Source organism: Pelodiscus sinensis, chromosome 2 (genome assembly GCF_049634645.1).
Source record: "Pelodiscus sinensis isolate JC-2024 chromosome 2, ASM4963464v1, whole genome shotgun sequence".
NCBI classification, from domain to species: Eukaryota; Metazoa; Chordata; order Testudines; family Trionychidae; genus Pelodiscus; species Pelodiscus sinensis.
Genome location: NC_134712.1, coordinates 220,006,036 through 220,030,808, shown reverse-complemented (window position 1 = coordinate 220,030,808; position 24,773 = coordinate 220,006,036). Strand labels below are relative to the sequence as shown.

Here is a 24,773-nt window from a genome sequence, read left to right as displayed (position 1 = left end):
ATAATGCAGACCTTATTTCCAGTCTGAACATGTCTTGTTTCAGCTTCCAACCATTGGATCAAGCTATTCCTTGCTCTACTAGATTCAAGAACCCTTTATTAAATATCTATTCCCCATGTAGTTAGTTAGGGTACGTCTACACTGCATCCCTAGTTCGAACTAGGGATGCAAATGGAGACAACCGAAGTAGTTAATGAAGCGGGGATTTAAATATCCCGAGCTCCATTAACATGATCTCGCCGGCGCGCTAGTTCGAATCACAGCTGATTCGAACCAGGAAGTGCGCGCCGGGACGCGTTAGTTCGGACTAAAGCCCTTAGTCCGAACTAATGTTACTCCTCATGAGGAGTAACATTAGTTCGGACTAAGGGCTTTAGTCCGAACTAACGCGTCCCGGCGCGCACTTCCTGGTTCGAATCAGCTGTGATTCGAACTAGCGCGCCGGCGAGATCATGTTAATGGAGCGCGGGATATTTAAATCCCCGCTTCATTAACTACTTCAGTTGTCTCCATTTGCATCCCTAGTTCGAACTAGGGATGCAGTGTAGACGTACCCTTCCAGACTAATCAAGTTACCCCTGAACTTGCTCTCTGTTAAGCTTAGCAGATCAAACTCTTTGAATCTATCCCAATAAGGCATGTTTGCTAATACTTTAATAAATCTTTCAACTCCTCTCTGAGCTATGGAGGCAAGTGAAAGTGGACTTTTGTCGACAAAACTATACCTGCGTCTACACTACCGCTGAGTTCTGTCGACATAACGTCGACAGAACTCAGCAGTTTTGTTGACATAACGTTGACAGAACTCAGCAGTTTTGTCGACGCTGGTAAACCTCATTTTACAAGGCATAACACCTTCTGTCGACAGAAGGTGTTATTGCCTGTAGGGTTGCATCTAGACTACAGGGTTTTGTCGACAAAACAGCTTGCTTTGTCGACAGAACTGAATGGCTACGTCTACACTGGCCCCTTTTCCGGAAGGGGCATGTAAATTTCAGCAGTCGTCGTAGGGAAATCCGCGGGGGATTTAAATATCCCCCGCGGCATTTAAATAAAAATGTCCGCCGCTTTTTTCCGGCTTTTAAAAAAGCCGGAAAAGAGCGTCTAGACTGGCCCCGATCCTCCGGAAAAAGTGCCCTTTTCCGGAGGCTCTTATTCTTACTTTGAAAATCCCCGCTTTCTTACTTTGAATAAGAGCCTCCGGAAAAGGGCACTTTTTCCGGAGGATCGGGGCCAGTCTAGACGCTCTTTTCCGGCTTTTTTAAAAGCCGGAAAAAAGCGGCGGACATTTTTATTTAAATGCCGCGGGGGATATTTAAATCCCCCGCGGATTTCCCTACGACGACTGCTGAAATTTACATGCCCCTTCCGGAAAAGGGGCCAGTGTAGACGTAGCCAATGTGTCTAGACGCTCTATGTCGACAGAAGTTTTGTCGACAGTATCTGTCGACAAAACTTCCGTCAACAAAACCCTGTAGTCTAGATGTACTCTGAAGGTCTTTCGCTTTGTCTGATCAATGCAACCGGTCCAGCTGCTGCTAGGAAGTCCATTCAGATTGCCTCATGAAGCGTGCACTGAAGGCACTCTGGGAGTGGCTACTTGGGGAGCAGTGATTTGCTGCTGCTGCAGAGCCCGGGAGACATCCCCTCCATTTCTCAGGGCTTCTGGCAAGGAGGCTGTAGGCATTGGTTTGCATAGACTCTTTTAGGGAAGATGAGCCTTCCTGATTTGTGGGCATTGAGAAAAGATACCCTATGGGATTTGTTGTTTTGTAAGCACATCACTAGCTATGTTAATTTCTTAAAGTAATATATAAGAGAAAAGTATTTCCAATAAAATATGCTATGTTAATGTCATTGACATAGTTCATTCATCACACCTTTTATTATATTTTCCCCAGGCGATGCTGGGTATTTCTTTTAGTATATAATAATAAAGACCCTCTCTTGCAACAAGTTAACTTCTTATCTGTTCTATCTTGTATTTAGCTGGGACCTTCTGAGTACCTTTCCAACATCTGAAAAGTTCCATGTAAGCTTTAAAATTTGTCTTTCACCAATAGAAGTTCATTCAATAAAAAGATATATTTCATCCACCTTATCTCTATGATATTCTGAAACCAACACAGCTACAACAACACTGCATACCACAATGTGAAAATACAGTCACCAGTGTTGGTTTACATTCAGCTCAGGAGGCAGCAAAGATTGAAATAGCTTTAGTGACGCACACAAAGCATTCTCATACGAGCAGGGTCTGGTTTTTATTAGAATGCAATGCCATCAGTCAATACTCATCTGCAGCAGGATTTTTTTTAAATAAGTATGCAAGAAAGTGGGTCTTTCCACATCAATCAGTTGGGAAATTAAGAGAAACTATTTGAAACAGCGAATCTGAAGAATAAAAGACTCCTTTTAAAGCCTGTTTGTGCTTTCTGAAAGTATGCTTATTCTAGCAGTAAAAAAAAAAACAAAAACAAACAAAAAAAAACCAAACCAAGCCAAAACAAACCAAAACAAAACCTACCAACCCAGCAGATGAAAGTTGTCATCTGTAATAAAAATAATCTGTTGGGATTTCAAATTGACATTTCAATGTCGCAAGTGAGGACAATTTATGCTTATGAGATATGAACCAGTGAAATGCTAACTTTTTTTTCATAAAAAGGAGATTCAGACAAAAAAAGATTTATAACTATATATTTTTAGATATTTCATGGGGAGAGAAAAATGCAGAAAGAACATTAATTCAAACCACAAACATAGTTCAGGGAAACAATTATTTAAATAAAACAAGAGGGCAGAAGTTTTTCTGTGCTTATAAATGGAGATAAGATTACGAACATTTCATAAAAAATGCTACAGATTAGTCTTATTTGGATGTTTCTTAGTTTCAATATGGGCACATCTACACAGCAGGGCAAAAGTCGAATTAAGCTACACAACTTCAGCTACGTCAATTTTGTTGTTGAAGTTGAAATAGCTTAATTCAGCTTTTTGGAGCTGTCTACACACACACACAGCAGGAGGTCGAAGGAAGAACATTCTTCCTTCAACTTCCCTTACTCCTTGTAAAATGAGGGTTATAGGAGTTGGAGTAAGAAGTCCTCCAGCTCACCATTATTTTGAAATAATGGCTTGCAGTGTAGAAATGCTCTTTGTTATTTGGGAATAATATCAGTTATTCCAAAAGAATGCTCCTGTGTAGACATGCCCTCTGATGCCTACTGGGTTTATATGTGACTCCATATTTTAAATACTTTTTCCACTATATTTTCAGCAATTAACCCCACCTGGTGTAGACAGCTGCTAGAGTCAGAAGCTCATGTTCTGACTATTTTTTAATATTTTTCTAATATGTAATACATTACCATTCTTTAACAAATAGTGATGAAATAGCACAATGGCTGAGTTCAGAAAGGCAAAACCTTTACTTGGTTAAAGTTTTACATTTTACTGCTAGATCACTCTACCACTTTGTAGATGTTATGTGTGTATATATTTGTATTTCAAAAGGCAAGTATTAAATCATCTTCTGATCCATAAATGTGGCCAGAAAATGGTAGTTCATTTGAGAGAACACTAAATTCTAAATAAGGAACAATGTGTCTACCAGTTTTTAACTGATTACATTATACAAGCTCAAATGAGACATCCTACAACCTCAGTAGTAACTATAGAATACTATTAATAATCATTAATGTATTCGTTTCTGGTAAGTGAGGTACTTCCAAAAAATGAATCAAGACATGGTCCCTCACTCAGTATTACAGACACAGCATATATGATTACACACAGACAGACAGACACAATTAAACGAACGTTGAAGTTGCAAAGTCAGATATTCAAAAGTTAGGAAATACCAATATTAAGATTTTCTATGTAACCTTAATTTGCTCCCTTTTGCATATGAATTAGGATACAGTCTTTATTTACATGATCATATACATTTTTTTCTACAGGATTACTACCTCATTCAGTTGGCAGAATAAGGGTATGTCTACACTTCATTCCTTTCTTTCTAGAGGAATGCAAATGCAGACACCCAAAATTGCAAATGAAGTGGGGATTAAAATATCCCCCACTTCATTTGCATAATCATGTTATGACGCTATTCCGCAATAGAGCTATTTCTAGAGAGAAAATTGAGTTATTTTGAGATAAAACCCTTCCTTTGAAATAACCCTTACTCCTCAAAAATGAGGTGTAAAGGTTATTTTGAGGGAATGGTTTTATCTCAAAATAACTCCGTTTTCTCTCTAGAAATAGTGCTATTGCAGAATAGTGCCATAACGCAATTATGAAAATGAAGCGGGGGATATTTTAATCCCCACTTCATTTGCAATTTCAGGTGTCTGAATTTGCATTCTTCTCTCAAGAGAGGAATGAAGTATAGACATACATGAGAATACCATCCAATTAGCCATGTTTTGTTTTTATTTTAAGAGATAACACATTTTTCCAACGGTTTTCAAAGATATTTGCTGACATCAGAGGAATCATGAGATTCAGAAACCTTTGTTTCCACTCCAGATTCCAGAATGGAGAGTTCTTTAAGGAGAGTTCTTCTGCTTGTTCTCCACAACCTTGACGCCTCCATCCTTGCCAACTTGTCCCTGTCCATCCATTGTTCACTCTGGCTCCTGACTCAGTCCCATTTTCCTTGCCAACTCACTTCCAGTCTCCACCCGTATATCCAGTTTCCTTGCTCAGCCAGTCTTAGTCTCCTCTTCCTCCCCCCTCCACCTGAGTCCCAAATTTCCCACCTCCAAGCCTGTCTTCACTTGTCTTAACCTAGGGGTACTCAAACTGGAGGTCTCAACTCCCTGAGGTTATTATGTGTGAGTTACAAGTACATGTATTTCATAGCAATTGCTATTTCATGTATTATTTATATACATAATGTATATCTTTTCTGTCACAATGTAGTGTATTTATTTCAAAAACTATTGTAAATGCATAATACAGCGATCATTGTTCCTAAACACACACACACACACACACACACACACACACACACACAACATATATATATATATAACATTAAGATTGCAGACTCAAATATATCTATTGATATAGTGCTAGATATATTTTTAGATATTTCAATAGAGATATATCTCTAGATATAGATGTTATGTATATAAACTCCAGGGATTATAATATTGTGCATGGGAGTTTGTTATCTTGAGACTACAAAGGTAGGACTTACGCAATATCAGAGAGCATGTTATTCAGTTGTAGAGCTTCATTAAACTGCAGACCAATGAGAATACTAAGATTGTAAAATAAAGTACTTTATAATTTAAGTCAGACACACAGATAGGGCAGTGCTCTTCAGTGGCTGGGGTGATATAAATTTGACCCCCAAATTTCACTTATCCTACCCCTGGCTACCCCTCCAAGTGCAAAGGTCAAACATTACATAGAAATAAGCATGGCATTGCCACCCTCATTTTTGCAATGCTGTGCTGATGCTGGCCACCACACTGTTTCACAGCTTGGTGCCAGGTAGGCTTTCTGACTGCACAGCTCTGAAGGCAGCACTTGCCAGCAGATGCTGGACTCAGAATTGCCTTTAGAGCTGGGAGGCAGTGTAAAGTGATATTAACAAACATATAAATACCACTTTTCACAGCCAACTTAGCACTCTATTGCCACCCTTACTTCTGCTACTGCTGGAAGCGCTGAGTTTAGAGCCACCCAGATCTGAGACCGTGCTGCTAACAGCAGCAGCAATGCAGAAGTAAAGGTGGAAATGGAGCATTAACTCTGCTGTGAAAAGTAATATCTGTATATTTGTTACTATCACTTTTTTCCTTACCCTATGATGGACAAAAGTTTTACTGGCACAAGTGCTAATGGAGACTTACTCAGAGTGCCACAGTTAAAGAGAAGATGGAACAAACTGTTTAGCATAAATAGTTAAGACATATTTCAAGAAAACATTCAAGGTGAAGTGGCCTGTTAATACTCCTCCAGTCATAAGGAAGAAAAAAGTGGTGGGGTAGAGGGCAGGGTGGAGCAGCTGGGAGGTTCATAGTGGCTTAAAGATTGTTGTAATAAGCCATACATATATGCCGTGTCTACACTGGCCACTTATTCCGGAAAATCAGCCACTTTTCCGGAATAACTTGCCAGCTGTCTACACTGGCCCCTTGAATTTCCGGAAAAGCACTGACGATCTACTGTAAAATTGTCAGTGTTTTTCCGGAAAAACTATGTTGCTCCCGTTCGGGCAAAAGTCCTTTTCCTGAAAACTGTTCCAGAAAAGGGCCAGTGTAGACAGCACAGTAGTGTTTTCCGCAAAAAAGCCCAGATCGCGAAAATGATGATCGGGGCTTTTTTGAGGAAAAGCGCGTCTACATTGGCACGGACACTTTTCCGGAAAAAGTGCTTTTCCGGAAAAGCATCCAGCCAATGTAGACGCACTTTTCCCAGAAATACTTATAACGGAAAACTGTTCCATTTTAAGCATTTCTGGAAAAGGGTGCCAGTGTAGACGTAGCCATAGGCTTTTGCGGAAAAACTTGCCAGCTGTCTACACTGGCCGCTTGAATTTCCACAAGAATACTGACGATCTACTGTAAAATTGTTAGTGTTCTTGCAGAAATGCTATGCTGCTCCAGTTCAGGAAAAAGCCCTTTTCCGGAAATGCTTTTGCACAAAAGGGCCAGTGTAGACAGCTGAAAACTGTTTTATGCAAAAAAGCCCCGATCACGAAAATGGCGATTGGGGCTTTCTTGCGCAAAACCGCATCTAGATTGGCACGGACGCTTTTCCGCAAAAAGTGCTTTTGTGGAAAAGCGTCCATGCCAATCTAGACACTCTTTTCCGCATTTGCGGAAAATCATGCCAGTCTAGACGTAGTCAGAGTGTCTCTAATCAGTCCAAGATTTTTAATGTCTAGCAAAGTTATGAATTTAAGATTATGGGCTCATCTGAAAGTTTGTGCTTGTTTCTCTCATCAACTGAAGTTGGTCTAATAAAGCTATTACCTCACCTACCTTCTTGCTCTAATATCTTGGGGTTGACACAGCTACAACTACATGCCAATCAAACTTTAAGACTTGTTGGGAAGTGCCCACTGCTTTCTTGGTACTAAGCCTAGTCATTACTCTCACTGCTTTGCTTATCCCTGGCTCAGCAAGGAAGCTGGAAGGTTCGCAGAACCAGACTCCAGAGGAGTTCCAGGTATACCACTGCCCAGAAGGTCTAAAACCATAATAATGGCTCCTATGCTAATGTTCTCCCAGATCCATTATAGGATAGCTGGGATGAGGTCAATGGTTCCTATGTCCTGGTGAGCCTGGCTGTCTGAAAGTCCTCTGGAGAATCACAATTAAGTTTGAGTAGCCCCGAGGGTTGTCTGACTCAAGCAGGAACCAGTGAGGTCACAAGATCAAGAACTGGGGGAGGGGCGTGAACATAAAACTTACTAAAAGTCAGCTCTTTAGCCACTCTCCTCTTGACCTTAGGGTTGCCAGATGGTTTCAACAAAAATACCGGACACAAATTCTTCTTAACCTATGCCACATGCAACTGGTTCTTTCCCCTAGGTTAAACATTCAATTCTCTCATTTTTTTTAAATAGCTACTTTTCCATAAGGTAAAAATTACCTGTAAAACCTGCTGCATTTTGTCTCATGTGTGTGTCTCACTCTTGGATCCCTTGCTCCAAGCATGAGACAGAGAAGGTTTCATGCTAGCAACATGAGACTCCAGAGTGAAAATACTGAAATGATGTTTTCTTAAAGAATATGAATTACACAGTTAGTCATCCACTCAACAGATGAAGCATTAGCTAATAAGCCTCATTTTTATTACAGCCATAGCATCATTCAGGTTCACTTCCTAGATGTAGGAACTGAAGAGTATTTCCAACAGCAAGGAAAACAACAACGGTGAAACAATGGTGAAACTTTCATGAGGAGTAATGGTAGTTCGAATTAGGATCTTTAATTCGAACTACCTACTCCGTGCCGCATGTAGCCTCGGGCATGGAGATCAGACTACGGGAGATTTAAAAATGGCGGCGCCCGGGAACATGCAAATGAAGCCCGGGATATTTAAATCCCGGGCTTCATTTGCAACTCCGCTTGCCCTAATTACCCTACCTACCTTGAACTAACGAGCTAGTGTAGACGTACCCTTAGTGATTTTGTCACTAACAATCAGTGGGCCAATTTCTCTGTAGGTGGAAATGGGCGCAGCACCACAGACTTACAGCACATGTACTAGAAGAGAATTTGCATAATATAGCTATCTGTACATGAAATACAAACACATAGGTTATACACATATTTATATGTACCTATATGTATACATTCCCTTCCCCGCCGTCTAGGCCTTTGCAAGTAGGCGCTAAGCAAAGGATTAAGAGCTGACGGATAAGAATTTTTCATCAAGCTCTAAAACTATACATGTTTAAAGCATTTAAAAGAGCTGTTTTAACATTTTTATGTCTCCTCGCTGGCTCTATAATTATTATACAAAGTCCTTGGCTGCCTTCCAAGTAGCAGAGCTCCAGTCCTTTCTGAACATTTAGCAGTTGGACAATGAGATTTCAAACAGCAATTTATGCATTTATGACATAACACACGTTGCTACAATATGTTGAGTAAGGAAAGCGATGCCAAAACTGTAAATTAACAAAAGATTTAAATATAGTGTTATAAAATAATTTGAACACAGGGACAATTTGAACTGGTTGATGAAATCACAGAAATATAGGATTGGAAAGAACTTCATTTCCTTGTTCTGAGGCAAGAGTAGCTATATTTAGACCATCCCTGGCAGGTTTTCTTCTCATTTGTTATTTAAAACTTCCGATGACAGGGATTCCACAACCTCTCTTGGGGTATGTCTATACTAAGAAATTATTTTGAAATAACTAAATTTGAAATAACTCCCAAAATAACAAAATCAAAATAGTGACACCCCACTACAGAGGACCCTCAAAATTAGTCCGAGGCAGGTTCTGTTATTGTGAATGTGCTACCTCGACTTTGAGCCTCAGGAAGCACTGGAGAGTAGTTACTTCAAAATAGAAGCAGCAGAGCATCCACACTACCGCTATTTTGAAATAAGCATTATTTCCCAAGGAAAGCAGGAGTACAGATTGCAAAATACCCAGCAATGGTAGTATGGACACTCAATTTATTATTTTGAAATAAGAGTGGTTATTTCAAAATAATTCTCTAGCATAGACCAGGCCTTGGTACACTACTCCAGTAACTGAACTACCCCAAAACTTAGAAAGCTTTTCATAATATCTAATCTGGATCTCCTTTTCTACAGATTAACTTTGTCCTACCTTCATGGGACACCAAAAACAATTGATCTTTATAAACAGCTCTTAACATATTTGAAGACTATTTCAAGGTTCTCACTCAGTCTTCTTTTCTAAAATAAGACTGAACATATCCAGTTTTTTCTCTTTTCATCATGTCAGGTTTTTTAATTTTTTTCATTTTTGTTGATCTCCTCTGGACTCTCTCTAGCTGAGGCTTCACTAAGACTAAACAGAGCAGAACAGTTACCTCCTGTGTCTCACATAAGGCATTCTAGTTAATACAGTCATGAATGACATTAGTCTTTTTCAGAATTGCATCACATTGTTGACTCATATTTAACTCATGATCTACTATAATTCCCAAATCTTTTTCTGCGGTAGTGATGTTTAATCAGTCATTTCCTGTAGTGTACTTGTGCACTTGATTTTTCATTTTTCAGTGCAGTACTTTGCACTTGTCATTATTTAATTTCAGCTTGTTGATTGCATGCCAATTCTCTAAGGGTACATCTACTCTTGCACCGTAGTTTGAACTAGGGATGCAAATGAAGGCGACCGAAATTGCTAATGAAGCGGGAATTTAAATATCCTGCGCTTCATTAGCATGATCTCGCCGGCGCGTTACTCCACTGAACAGCTGTTTCGAAAGTGAAAGTGCATGCTGGGATGCTTTAGTTCGAACCAAACCCCTTGGTTCAAACTAACGTTACTCCTCAAAAAATGAGTAAATTTACTCCTCAAAAAATGAGGAGTAACATTAGTTCGAACCAAACCTCTTGGTTCGAACTAACGCATCCTGGAGCTCACTTTCACTTTCGAAACAGCTGTTCAGCAGAGTAACGTGCCAGTGAGATCATGCTAATGAAACGCGGGATATTTAAATCCCCGCTTCATTAGCAATTTCGGTCTCCTACATTTGCATTCCTAGTTCGAACTAGGGTGCAAGTGTAGATGTACCCTATATATTTATAAAAGTCACTCTGAATTTTAATCCAGTCCTCCAATGTGCTTGCAAACCCTCCAAATATGGTATCCACAATTTTTTTTATTCATTAGTACTAGCCCAGGGCAGACTCACGAGGGCCCCAATTTAACCTATATTCCTCGTTTGAAAGATAACCATTGATAACTGCTCTCTGTGTATTAGAGAAATACTTTGGGCAGGTAATATTCAGGAGCATTCAGGTAATATCTTTTATTGAACTAACCTAGTAAAATTACAAGCTTAGCTTCCTGTCTCATTTTTTGAAAGTGGTTATGCAGGTTTTCTTTGAGGATGAGGACTGATAGGTCAGATATAGAGTGACAGCTTTTGAGTAAGACAAATACCTTACAGTAATTTCATTTAGACCACATTTCCCTAGTTTGCTTATGAGAAATGTCATGTGGGATTGTGTCAGAAGCATTATTAAAACCAAGATACAGCACATCTACAGCTTCTCCCCATCCAATAGGCTAGGATCCCTATCCAAGAAGTAAATTAGGCTATTTGGCATAACTTGTTCTTCAGAAATCCATGCTGGCTACTATACGCTGCTGTCTTCTAGGCTAAGTACTTACAAAATGGTTGACTTAATTTATTCTACTATATTTCCAGATATCAAATATGGCTGACTAGTCTATACTTCCTTGGGTCCTTTTTGTTCTTCTTTTTTAAAGACAGGTACTCAACTTGTGCAGTAATGATGGTTCTTCGCGATGTGTGTCCCTATGGGTGCTCCACTGTTGATGTTGGGCTGGTCCCGGTACCCCAGATCAGAGACTTTTATGAGTAGTATCTGGTTGGGCCACACATGCATGGGAGGACCCATCAGAAAGATGTTGCATCCGCTCCGTTAGTTTTGCGTAATTGTCAAAATCGTGATTGGCTAAAAGTTCTGTATAATTTCCTATATGAAGCTGAAGCATCAAGGAGGAATACATTTTTCTGCCGAATATGTCCAGGCGCTTATGGTCCTTGTCCTGAACATTGGATTTATATTGAGCGGTCTTAGATCTCTGGTTTGCAGTGTCAACCACTAAGGATTTGGGCTGACAGTGCAGAAATAAACCCATGCCCTTTGAGGGGACAAAATATTTTCTGCTGGCCCTCTTATTACTTGGGTGGGTGGGGAGTGGTGGGGAGAACTGTGGCTGGTGTTTGCCTTGTTTGCTGCTTCCACAATTGTTTCATCTAAAGGAAGCGTAATTCTTACTTTCATGGAAGGTGGCAGTTTCTTCTGTTTTTCTTGCACTCCTGATAACACAACCTTCTGGCTGGTAGCAACTCTTTTGAATAAGTCCTGAAATTGTTTCAGGATATCTGTGGGCAAGGGATCATCAGGAATAAATGCTTCATCTGGTGAAGAAAAAGATTTGTCAGTTGGTGAAATGTCAGGTTGTTGAATATTAGGGTCATCTGCAGTGTGCCCCTCTTCCAACTCTAGATCTTCTGTTGGAGGTGATGGAGAGTGTGGATGAGAGGGGGTATAGATCTGTGAGCCGGTGTGGAGGATGCTGGTACCATGCGGGTACCCAGTGATGGCATGGACACCAGCAGGGTAGATGGTGAGGGTGGTAAGACGAATCTGGATACCACCGAGGAGGATGCGAATACCACATTCGATGTCCTTCGTAAGACATGTGGGTTCTTGCTGGAGAGGAGTGTTGAGACGAAAATATACACCTGAGGTCATCTTGGTAGTCACTGTAGTGAGACAGAACAGGCAATCGTGGTGGAGGAGGAGGAGGAGTCCTGAAGGGATAGAGGAAAGTAAGAGCAATGACACAATAAAGAATCATAGGGGGATCTGGATCTCGGTTCTGGATCCAGCACTGGTGTAATATACTTTTGCGGGAATGCTGAAGAGCGGTGGTAGCTTGATGAAGTTTGCCACAGTGCTGAGAGGTGCAGTGCCAGCGGAGGAGGCACTGATGCCGGCAGTGATGGCGCTGACTCCAGGCTCGGTGTGCGAGACAAGGGTTTGGAGGATTTAGACCTAGCTTTCTTCAGCCCTGTGGTTCCAGATGGTGCTGGCGGTGCTGTGGACTTGTCCAGGCCATGGGTGTCAGATCTCCTTGGCGCCAGGGTAACCGGTGCGGCACTCTTTGCCAATCATGGTTTTGATTCTGGGACGATTGTGGCATGGAGGCATTCAATGCCCAAAGTGCCTGGCTTATCTCCCATGCTCATTTGCGGCGGGTGGGAACAGGCTAGTGAGACCTTTCTTTTTGACAGCGTCTTAGGTGCAGGGGAGCTTGCGGGTTTCCTCTGTGGGGAAGAAGCCTTGGAGTGATTTCTGCCCTTCTTGTTTGACTGAGGCTTGAGCACTTACAGTGCTCAAACAGTAGCATATGCAGCCTTAACACTCTGTACTTACAAGCCTTGGCCATGAGGCTGCAACAATGAACACATTTCCAGGGGACATGAGTATCACCCAGGCAGCAAATACAGGAGCCGTGGCCATCTGAAGTGAGCATAGGGTCACAGCATTTCTCACATTTTTTTCAATCCCGGGGAGCCTGGCATTTTGTCTGCATGCTTTTATGCTGTCCTTGTTCGCTTTTTTTTTTTATATATATATATAAAGGCCTGAGAGGTATGCTGCACGCAATGCGCTGCCCCGAGAGACTGCACAGTAACTATTTACAATTGCTAACTAACTATGTATGAGAAATATTTTTAAAGTAATTCTATCAACTATTAGAATGAAAACAGAACAATATTTAACTAACTAACTAGAACTCAATTTCTATCTACAGAGAATGAAGAGAAGGAGAAAAGTTGGTGCTCCGTCTGCAGTTGAGGGCGGCAAAGAGGCTCCTTCACCTCTAAGTAGGGGACTTTCACTTGCCTTAGTCTTTCTCTTGCTCCAAATGTATTTAAATATTCTCTTCTGAAAGGATATTTATGTCCGATGCTAGGAATAACACACTTTGTGCCTTAGCCTTTCTGATTTTGTCCCTAAATGCCTGTGTTATTCTTTTGTACTTCTTTCTACCTAGCAATTTGTCAACATTTCCACTTCTTGTAAGATTCATTTTTGATCATCAAGTAAGTAAAGAGCTCATGAAGACCAAACTGGCCTCTTAATAGTATATTTTTCTTGTACATCTGGACAGTGTGTTGTTGTGTCTAACAGTGTCTCTCTCAGAAACTGCCAGCTTCCCTGAACTATTTTTTCCCCTTAAAAAGAGGGAAAGAGTACTCTTGAGTTTGTTAAAATCTGCATTTTTGAATTCCATTGTGTTTATTCAGCTGCTCTCATGTCTTCCTTTCCTTAGAAGCACAGGATCTATCATTTAACTTTCATGACTGCAAAGAGTTCCCCCATTAATCAGAATTAAGTCTAAAATAACTGTTTCCCTGGTTACTTCCTCCATGTTCTGAAACTAGAAGTGAATTATAGACTCATGGAGCTGGAAGAGACTTCAGGAAGTCATCAGGTCCAGCCCCCTGCCCAAGGCAGAACCAATTCCAACTAAATCAACCCAGCCAGGGCTTTGTCAAGCCGAGACTTAAAAACCTCTAGGGATGGAGATTGCACCACCTTCTTAGGTAACCCATTCCAGTGCTTCACCACCCTCCTAGTGCAATAATTTTTCCCTAATATCCAACTCTAGACCTCTCCAACTGTAACTTGAGACCATTGCTCCTTGTTCTGCCATCTGTCACTACTGTGAACAGCCTCTCTCAATCCTCTTTGGAACCTCCCTTCAGGAAGTTGAAGGCTGCTATCAAATCCCCCCTCACTCTTCGCTTCTGCAGACTAAACAAACCCAAATCCCTCAGTCTCTCCTCATAGGTCACACGCTCTAGCCCCCTTATCATTTTGGTCACCTCTGCTGGACCCTCTCCAATAAGTCCACATCCTTTCTATAGTGGGGGGCCCAGAACTGTACACAATACTCCAGATGTGGCCTCACCAGAACCGAATAAAGGGGAATAATCACTTCTCTGGATCTGCTGGCAATGCTCCTCCTAATGCATCCTAATATGCCATTAGCCCTCTTGGCTATAAGGGCACACTGTTGACTCATATCTAGCTTCTCATCTACTGTAATCCCCAGGTCCTTTTCTGCAGAACTGCTACTTAGCCAGTCGGTCCTCAGCCTGTAACAATGCTATGCTAGTCCTTGTTGAACCTCATCAGATTTCTTTTGGTCCAATCATCTAATCTGTCCAGGTCATTCTGGACCCTATCCCTGATTTCTACCTCTCCCCTAGCTCAATGTCATCTGCAAACTTGCTGAGGGTGCAATCCATCCCCCCATCCAGGTTCAACTATAAAGATGTTGAACAAAACTGGTCCAAGAACAGATCCTTGGGGCACTCTGTTAGAAACCAACCACCAGCCTGATATCAAGCCTTTGATCACTATCCGTTGGGCCTGATAGTCTATCCATCTTTCTATCCATCTTACAGTCCATGTATCCAATCTATATTCCCTTAACTTGCTGGCAAGAATATTGTGGGAGACCGTATCAAAAGCTTTGCTAAAGCAAGGTATATCACATCCACTGACTTTCCCATATCATCAGAACAAGTTACCTCATCATAGAATCATAGACTAATAGGACTGGAAGGGACCTCAAGAGGTCATCGAGTCCAGCCCCCCGCCCTCAAGGCAGGACCAAGCTCCACCTACACCATCCCTGACAGATGTCTATCTAACCTGTTCTTAAATATCTCCAGAGAGGGAGATTCTACCACCTCCCTTGGCAATTTATTCCAATATTTGACCACCCTGACAGTTAGGAATTTTTTCCTAATGGCCAATCTAAACCTCCCCTGCTGCACTTTAAGCCCATTACTCCTTGTCCTGTCCTTAGAAACCAAGAGGAACAAATTTTCTCCTTCCTCCTTGTGACACCGTTTTAGATATTTGAAAACTGCTATCATGTCCCCCCTTAATCTTCTTTTTTCCAAACTAAACAAGCCCAGTTCATGAAGCCTGGCTTCATAGGTCATGTTCTCTAAACCTTTAATCATTCTTGTCGCTCTTCTCTGTACCCTTTCCAATTTCTCCACATCTTTCTTGAAATGTGGAGCCCAGAACTGGACACAGTACTCCAGCTGAGGCCTAACTAGTGCAGAGTAGAGCAGCAGAATGACTTCACGAGTTTTGCTTACAACACACCTGTTGATACAACCTAGAATCATATTTGCTTTTTTTGCAACAGCATCACACTGTTGACTCATATTCAACTCATATCATAGAAGCTAATCAGATTGGTCAGGTATGACTTGCCCTTCGTGAATCCATGTTGACTATTCCTGATCACTTTCCCCTCGTCCAAGTGCTTCAAAATGGATTTCTTGAGGATCCCCTCCATGATTTTTCCGGGGACCAAGGTAAGGCTGACTGGTCTGTAGTTCCCTGGATTGTCCTTCTTTCCTTTTTTAAAGATGGGCACTACATTTGCCTTTTTCCAATCATCCAGGATCTCTCCCGATCTCCATGAGTTTTCAAAGATAATAGCCAAAGGCTCCACAATGACATCTGCCAACTCCCTCAGTACCCTCGGATGCATTGAATCCAGGCCCACGGATTTGTGTATGTTTAGCTTTTCTAAATAGTTCCTAATTTGTTCTTTCCCCAACAAGGGCTGTCCGCCTCCTTCCCATACTGCATTGCTTAGTGCATTTGTCTGGGAGCTGACCTCGTCCGTGAAGACAGAGGCAAAGAAAGCATTGAGTACTTCAGCTTTTCCCACATCATCTGTCACTACGTTACCTACCTCATCCAGTAAGGGCCCCACACCCTGTCTGATCATCATCTTATTGCTAACATGCCTGTAGAAACCTTTTTTGTTATCCTTCACATCTCTTGCTAGCTGCAATTCTAATTGCGCTTTCACCTTCCTGATAATTCCCCTGCATTCTTGAGCAATATATTTATACTCCTCCCTAGTTGTCTGTCCAAGTTTCCACTTCTTGTAAGCTTCCTTTTTGTGTTTAAGCTCACCAAGGATGTCCCCAGTAAGCCAATCTGGTTGCCTACCATATTTGCTTTTCTTGCTGCACATCGGGATGGTTTCTTCCTGTGCCTTTAATAAGGCTTCTTTAAAATACTTCCAGCTCTCCTGGACTCCTTTCCCCTTCATGTAAGCATCCCAGGGAATCCTGCCCATCAGTTCTCTAAGGGGGTCAAAGTCTGCTTTTCTGAAGTCCAGGGTGTGTATTTTGCTACTCTTCTTTCTTCCTTTGATCAGGATCCTGAAATCTACCGAATCATGATCACTGCTTCCCAGGTTGTCACCCACCTCTACTTCCCCTACTAGTTCCACCCTGTTTGTGAACAGCAGGTCAAGCTGTGCATGGCCTCTGCTCGGTTCCTTCAGCACTTGTACCAAGAAGTTATCCAACATTCTCCAAGAACTTCCTGGATTGTCTGTGTACTGCTCTATTAGTCTCCCAACAGATGTCAGGTTGATTAAAGACCCCCATGAGAATCAGGGCCTGCCATCTGGAAGCTTCTCTCACTTGTCTGAAGAAAATCTCATCTACCTCATCCACCTGATTCGGTAGTCTATAGCAGACACCAACCACAACTTCACCCTGTTGCTTCCATCTCTAAACTTAACCCATAGACTCTCCTCAGGCTTTTCTCCTTCTATATACTGGAGCTCTGAGCAATCATACTGCTGTCTTACATACAATGCAACTTCTCATCCTTTTATTCCCTGCCTGTTCTTCCTGAACAGTTTATACCCTTCCATGACAGTACTCCAGTCATGCGAGTCATCCCACCAAGTCTCTGTTATTCCAATCAAATCATGGTTCTTTGACTGGGCCAGGGCTTCTAATTCTTTCTGTTTGTTTCCCAGGCTTCTTACATTTTTGTACAAACACCTTAGATAACCAGCTGATCATCCTACCTTCTCCATCTGAATCAGGGATCCTCCCTTGTTGCTCGTTCCTCTTTGTGTTTCTTCCTAGAATTTGACTTCCTCACTTACCACAGGGCTTGGTCAACATCCCCCAACAAACCTAGTTTAAAGCCCTCCTCACGAGGTTTGCAAGCCTGCCCGCAAAGATGCTCTTTCCTCTCTTGGTTAGGTGGATCCCATCTCTTCCTAACAATCCTTGTGCCAGGAACAGAGTCCTATGGTTGAAGAAACCAAAGCCCTCTCTCTGACACCAGCTGCGCAACCACGCGTTTACTTCCTCAATTCAACGATCCCTACCTGGACCTTTTCCTTCAATAGGGAGGATGGACAAGAATACCACTTGCACTTCAAATGTTTTGATCCTTCTTCCCAGCACTACATAATGTGCTGTGACCTGCTCAAGGTCGTTCTTGGCCATATCGTTAGTCCCTACATGGAGAAGCAGGAAGGGATAGCAATTCAAAGGTTTAATCACTTTTGGAAGACTCTCGGTCACATCCTGAATGCGAGCTCCTGGTAAGCAGCACACTTCCAATAAGATGCTTGAATGTGCTGAGGCAGTTTGTGTTATCCTTTATTTCTTTTACTAACACATGTCTGGGTTGCTAAAATCTATCATTGCTTCCAAGTCTTGCATTTTGAATATTTCTGTTATTTGTTTTAACATGATGCTTTATCATCTACTTGTCTTCCTAAGGAGACAGCCTACTGCATGTTGTAATAGGGTTTTCGGTCTTCAGAGTCAGACCCAACAGAGTATTGCTAAGTCTAGACTTACAGTGGCAAAGACAAAGATAAATGTAACTAGGGCTGGTCTACACTATGGCATGGGTTGACATATGTCACATTAGAGTGAATTTACAATGTGTGTATCCACTCTACCAAGTCCTTTCCACCAACCTAAAGGACTTGTAAAATCAACTCCCATACTCCACCTCTGTTAGAGGGGCATAGTGCTACAGTCAAGCATCTAACTTTACTTGGGTTAGTGTAGACACAGACACCTGTAATTCGCAGGGACAGGCCTCCAGGAGATTTCTGCTGTGACTGCTCTGGGCAGCATTTTCAACTCCACTGCACTTCAGCCAGGTACACAGGAAAAGCTCCAGGAACTTTTGAACTTTCATTTCCCATTGGAACAGCATGGAGAGCTCACTAGCACAGCTGACCATGCGTGCCCAGTACTGCAAATGCCTTCAGCATGCAGCATAGAGGAAACACCGGATCTGATGGCTGTGTGGAGACAATAGTCTGTGCAGGCAGAGCTCCAAACCAGCAGATGAAATTCTGACATCTGTGTCAAAGTTGCACGGGGGAACAAGGGCTACATGAGGGACACACAAAGCAATGCCATGTGAAAATAAAGGAGCTCAGACAAGTGTACCAGCAGACAAGGGACATGAACAGTCATTCTCGTTCTCAGCCACAGACATGCTGCTTCTATGAGCAACTGCATATCATTCTAGATGGGGACCCTACCAGTATCCCAAAACTCTCTGTGGATACCTACTAGGAGGCTCACATGACATCGGGCAACAATGAAGAGGATGCTGTTATTGTTTGATAATGATGAATGAGGAGGAGGAGGAGAAGGAGAATGCGCAATAGGCAGCGGAAGATCCTTTCTCCACAACAGCCCTTCCGAAGCAGGAGGCAGCCCCAGGGAGGAGCACACACACCTCTCCCTGCTCCCCCAGCAGGAAGCCAGAGCTAGTGCTCCAGCCTGCAGCTGCATGGCTGAGTCTTGAGCCGCAGCACAGGCTCTCCACTGTGCGGTGGGGAGGGAAGGGGCAGGGCTGAGATTCCGCCCCATGTACCAGTAAAAATCAGCTCACATGCCACTTGTGGCATGTGTGCCAGGGGTTGCCGACCCCTGCTCTGAAAGATAAGATAATTGGATTTGTCAATATTTCCTTAGGGTTGCTAGCACAGAATCATGTGACAAACATTTTGTCAGAATGTGTATTTACATCAATATTAACTATTTGGTGAAAAATGTCTTCTTAAATATCTACATATTCAAGAATCATTGATATTACCAACTGCTGTCACAATTATCTATACAGCCTCTTCCCGACTAACGAACCGGTTACAGACCAAGCAATTGGTCGTAACTCGGTTTGTTCGTAAGTCGGACCCCATTGAGTTACACGCAACCGCGCCATTCGTAAGCACGGATTGCGTTCATAACTCGGAGTCTGCCATTTACGACAGCTTTGGTCGTAACTGCAAATGGTCATAAGTCGACCATTCGCAACTTGGGGACTGGCTGTAGTCAGTCCTCACAGTGAATATGGTTTCCAAAGTGGATCAAAGATTTTTCCATAGTTGAAAAGCTCAAACTCTTACACATTCAAACATGTACTAAAATGGAATAATTGCTATAAGAAATAACCAAGAAAACAGTGTGTGTATTACTGAAGTCATAGATTTAAAATGTTAGGAAGAAGAGAGTTGCATTTGTAAAAGCTACAGAATATATTTTACATGTTTGTCAGCATGTAGTTTTGTATAAAAAAATATATCCTTGTTTAACATGCTGCTTCATGAATTCTTTGTACTGTATAATTTGTTAAATAAGTAGTGTATAAACACTCTAAAACAGCATAAATACAAAGCAAGAGTTTAAATGTCACATCACTACAAGGCAAATGGAATGCATCCTGGCACCATTTAAAATTAAAAATAGAGATATTGGGAAGAAAACCGGGGAACACCTTTTAACTCAGTTGTCATACACAGGACTAGAGATGTGGCCTTCATATTTACCTCTGTCATGATTATTACAAAGCCTTACCAGCCAACAATAGCTTGACGGATGGCAAAATTAGTCTAGAGTTTATTGTTCCTTACCTACTTGCTTTACTGTGGCATCACCCTTTCTATCTCTGCTTTCCCATGTATTTGTTTTCCTCCACCTTTCTGTCTAGTCACTATCTAAGAGATGGGACTATTATTTTATTACATGGGGCCTGTAGAATTGACCCTGTTTTGGAGGGGCTACCTGGGGCATTTTGACTGCATGGCTCTTAAAAGAGAGAAAAAGTGGTGGTACTTTTCCCAAAGTCAGTCATTTATAGTGTTTACATGAAATAGCATTGTTGGCAGATGTGTGCTCAACTAGACTGATGGACAATAATCTAGCCTTAGTAATAGATCCCTTTGTCAATATTTGGCTGAGCATGAAATTGTCAGCCCTTAGGAAATGCCAACTAGTATAGAATGTAACAGCCTTTTGACTTTAGGATGCTCAAATTTCACTAAATGAGACCCAGCATGGAGATAGTGGATTGTGCTAGCAGATCCTGAAGCAGGACAAGACTCTTTTTTATTACCTTCCATGTAAGTAGTCTCCCTAAGAGGGTACAACAATACTGTTACTGCATCCACATATAGCCACTTTGAATACCTAGTCTTTTTGCCTACGTAACCCACACACTTTCTGGGTGTGGTTCACTCTTCCATGTGTAGTGGCACTTAGAACACTTACAGAGAGAAACAATAAATGTGCTTTCTGGCCAGGCCTGGCCCTTGAGCAAGGTGAGCGAGGCGGTCACCTTGGACCCCATGCGTTCAGGGCCCCGCAACACCACGCATTCAGGGCCCCACGCTGCCCAGCTCCCAGCTGGAAGCCACGTGGCCGTGTGGCTCAGCGTGCTGCCTTGGGCCCCGCATACTTTTTGGCTGGACTTGTTTATGGCTTTACCTGAGAGCCAGCTGACATTATAGCTCAAGCAGTAGAGGCTCATGTACTAAGCTCCACAGGTTCCAGGTCTGGTTGCGTCTGTTGGGGTTACACAAACAAAACACTGTTCTTTGCTAATGTCTTCAAATATTTCATCTGATTTGCAATCAATGGGAATGTCAAAGTACTTCCACCAACAATGTTGTGTTCCTTTAAACAGTCTGTGATAAGATTTTCCAGACTTGAGATAGCAAGAGCCAGGCATATTTTACTTCATCAGCTTTGTACATTCTGACAGACTAAAACCATTACTATTAAACCTTACCAGTGAATTACTGAAAAGGTAACTGATGGGGGAAAAAAAAAAAATCTAGTTCTACTAAGTAGGCCCAGACAAAGATTATAATCTTTAACAGGTGAGGAACCATTATCTTAGTTCCCTTTCTGCATGCAGATTTCATCCATTTCAAACTGATGTGGACTATACCTCAGGCCAGGAGTGGGTAATAGTTTTAGCAGTGGGGCCCCTTGATTTGCTATACTACTCACTCAAGAAAAAAGTTGACAAAACTGGATAGCCCTTTCAGAACAATCACTGTAACTTAGATGAGCATGACTACATTTAACCTATTATAAGTACATACACCATCACGCAAACATCAATTTTCCACTTCTGCCATGGAGTTTAAATGATTGCCAACACAATAGGATATGGAACAACTTAATACATCTCAGAAAACCTAGGAGATTCAAAGCCTAGTTTAAAAAGTATGAGAGGCCTTCATTTTACAAAACATTATAGACAAGCTGGAGCCAAAGGGTGCCACACATTTCAATCAAGAATTCCCCCAAGGAAGGTTTCAGTTAAAACTTTGTGACAGATTTATTTCAAAGACAGAAACATCACAGAATTAAACTGAATCAGTTAAGTAATAGAGCACAATCTTTGTCACTTGCTGAACTAAATAAGCATTTAAAGTTCATTCAATTTTAAGTTATATCATGTTTTGAGCTCAAGCTACTAGACATTTTAAACATATGCTACTAGTTTAGTTGGGATCTGAGAAGACCTCTAGTTCTTATATTGTGGGTATAAGTAAATAACTTTTTTCTTATTCACTTTTTTTCACACCAGTCATGATTTTATAGACCTCTATCATATCCCCCCTTAGTCTCCTCTTTTCTCAGATGAAAAGTCCAAGTCTTTCTAATCTCTCTTCATATGGGACCCGTTCCAAAGCCCCAATGATTTTTGTTGCCCTCTTTATTGCCCTTTTCGAATATATTTTTTTTTGAGATGAGGGGTATGTCTACACAGCAAAGTTATTTTGGAATAATGACCACTATTCCAAAATAACTTTGCGTCTACTCAGCCAAACCACTATTTCAAATAACTTCAAAACAGCAACTTGTAGATCCCTTAATGGGGATCACAGTGGGGCATATATATTGGACAAACTGTACAGTCCCTACGAGAAAGAATGAATGGACACAAATCAGATATACGTAAAGGCAACACACAAAAACCTGTTGGGGAACACTTTAATCTCCCTGGACACTTAAGGGATCTACAAGTTACTGTTTTGTTTCAGACCAATTCCACAAGCCAAACACACAGAGAAGGATTGGAACTCCACTTCATTCTCAAGTTTAACTCTCAATATTGGTCTAAATCGTGATATTGGATGGCTCGCAGATTATCAACCTAACAAATAATGAAGGTGCTAATGGTTCTTGATTTCTATGTAGAATCTGGTGTTAGCACTCTTCCTTTCCTAGTGCAAACTAATGGTTCTTATCAGCCTCTTTTAACTATTTAGTCTTTGAGGTGCTAATAGACTATTAGTTGTTTTTTTAAGTTTTTTCCTGTTACAGACTGGCTCGGCTAACCCTTTTAGAAGTGAGTTCTAAAAAGCCTAACCTGTCATGTCCAGAGTAATTGTCCTGATGGTGGTTGTGGTCCTGGAGGTGGCAGGCATGTCCCTGTAGCCCCTGGGAGGGTCAGCACAGGGGGTCTTCATGTGCTGTCCTTGCCTGCAGATGCTGTTCCTGCAGCTCCCATTGATCGATAGTGGAGCGCTGTGGGAGGCTGTGGGATTGGGGCCTCTTGTGGATGGGGGGGGTGCATGCCAGGTGATTTTGTGGGTGGTGAGGGGACTGGGGTGGTCTTCTACCCGATGTCCTTTCCTCCCCCTCCTCCCCCCCGTCCTCTCCTTATTTATTCTTGGTTCTGGACTTCCAACACTCCAGTCATCTGAAGAAGTGGGCTGTGCCCATGAAAGCTCAGGATACCATCTGCATGTTTTGTTAGTCTTTTAAGTGCTACCAGACTATTTGTTGTTTTTTAAGTTTTTCCTGTTCTGAATAGCTGCTGGTTCACTCTAAGTGCCATGCACCCCTTGAAGACTGGGAGGAATGTTCACACGATCCTCCCCACCCCCAGAATGATCAGGGGCTGGAGGCAGGAGAGCATGTAAAGTCTTTGCCCCTGCCTCTACCCTGCAATGGGTGTACAGCACCTATAGTGAATCATTAGCTGTTCAGAACAGCTGGCAGTTCACTCTAGGTGTTATGCACCCCTGGTAGGGGAGCAGGGGAGGGGAGAGACTTTGCACACTCCTGTGTCCCCAGGTCTTGATTGGCCTGGGGGCAGGGGAGTGTTAGGGCAGCAGTGGGCTGGATCAAATGGTTTGGCAGGCTGGATCTGGCCAGAGGAGGCTCTCTTGCCCATCCCTGAACTAAGTGCATTTCATAAGAGACCACTGAGATGTAAACATGGCACTACTGTATCATTACAGAATCATTTTTCAGAACACAGAGTCTACCAAGTTTACTTCATCCTAGGCTTCCTATTCCAAACTATATAGTTCATGCCGCGTGTAGCCGCGGGCACAGAGTCCGCACTAGCGGACATTTAAAAATGGCGGCGCCTGGCAACATGCAAATGAAGCCTGGGAAATTCAAATTTGGGCTTCATTTGCAAGTTCGTATGACTACATTAACCACCCTAGTTCGAACTAGGGTGGTAATGTAGACATACCCTCATTTACATCATTATGCCAAATACTGCAATAGGCTTTGTCTGAACAGATCTTCCTACTGTATGAATTGATTTATTTAAAATCTAGCAAATTCTTTAAATACCTGTATTTAAAGAAAAGATATACAAAACTTGAAAAAAATGTATACATCAGAACTCTTGAACCATCAACGAAGTTTCCCCAGCCCTGAAATAACTCCTATCCTGCTCAGCCTGTTCACTCAGAGAAAGCTGAGAAAAATACACAGACCTTGCTACATGCCCTAAATGTCAACAAATCTGGATAAAAAAAATGTTACACGGAAAATATGAAGCCAACAAGCCTCTTCTATTTAAACAAGAAGGTTGTTCGTACACTACTGCTCTCTCTGCTGACTAAATGTGTTTTGTAGAACAAACATTTCCATTTCCAGCACCTTTGTGGAAAACACAACAACCCTAATTTGCTTCAGGAACAACCCTAATTTGCTTCAGGAACAATGAGTTCTCTGCCATAAAATTGAATCTGATATCATCATTCTAACTGGTTGGCATGATTTAACAGGTCATCCAGCATCTTCAATTCTTATAAACTTTAAACTCCAATAATTCAGCAGTTTGCTAAAGACAGCCCAACTCAGAAACTATTAAAATGGATTTTATTCAAAGAATGTGTTTTTTAAAGCACATAAGCACAGGGACAAAGGAGGACGTTGATGTGGTGGTGTATGCAGGAGGGCTTTTGCTTCTGAAGTGAACAGGAATGGCCAGGACTCCTCCCACTCTTTCACTTTCTTAATGGAGAACAGGATACAAATTGACAGGTAAATGGGCAGGTACAGTTAATGCTCCTGATTTTATTATGAGTCTTGCAGAATTTGGTACTTTCCTAAAAGATCCAGTTC

The 24,773-nt window shown here is 41.9% G+C and overlaps 1 protein-coding gene and 1 long non-coding RNA gene across 4 annotated transcripts in view; one reads left to right on the top strand and one right to left on the bottom strand.

Moving 5' to 3' along the window:
- CACNB2 (calcium voltage-gated channel auxiliary subunit beta 2) overlaps positions 1–24,773 on the bottom strand; it is a 384,628-nt gene that overhangs the window by 85,469 nt on the left and 274,386 nt on the right. The gene's annotated exons all lie outside the window — the stretch shown is intronic.
- The window catches only part of LOC142827355 (uncharacterized), a 47,319-nt gene that overhangs the window by 18,520 nt on the left and 4,026 nt on the right, over positions 1–24,773 (top strand). Inside the window, exon 2 of the long non-coding RNA XR_012902063.1 lies at positions 13,034–13,106. This is a non-coding gene — a long non-coding RNA (uncharacterized LOC142827355). The remainder of the gene's footprint in view (positions 1–13,033; positions 13,107–24,773) is intronic.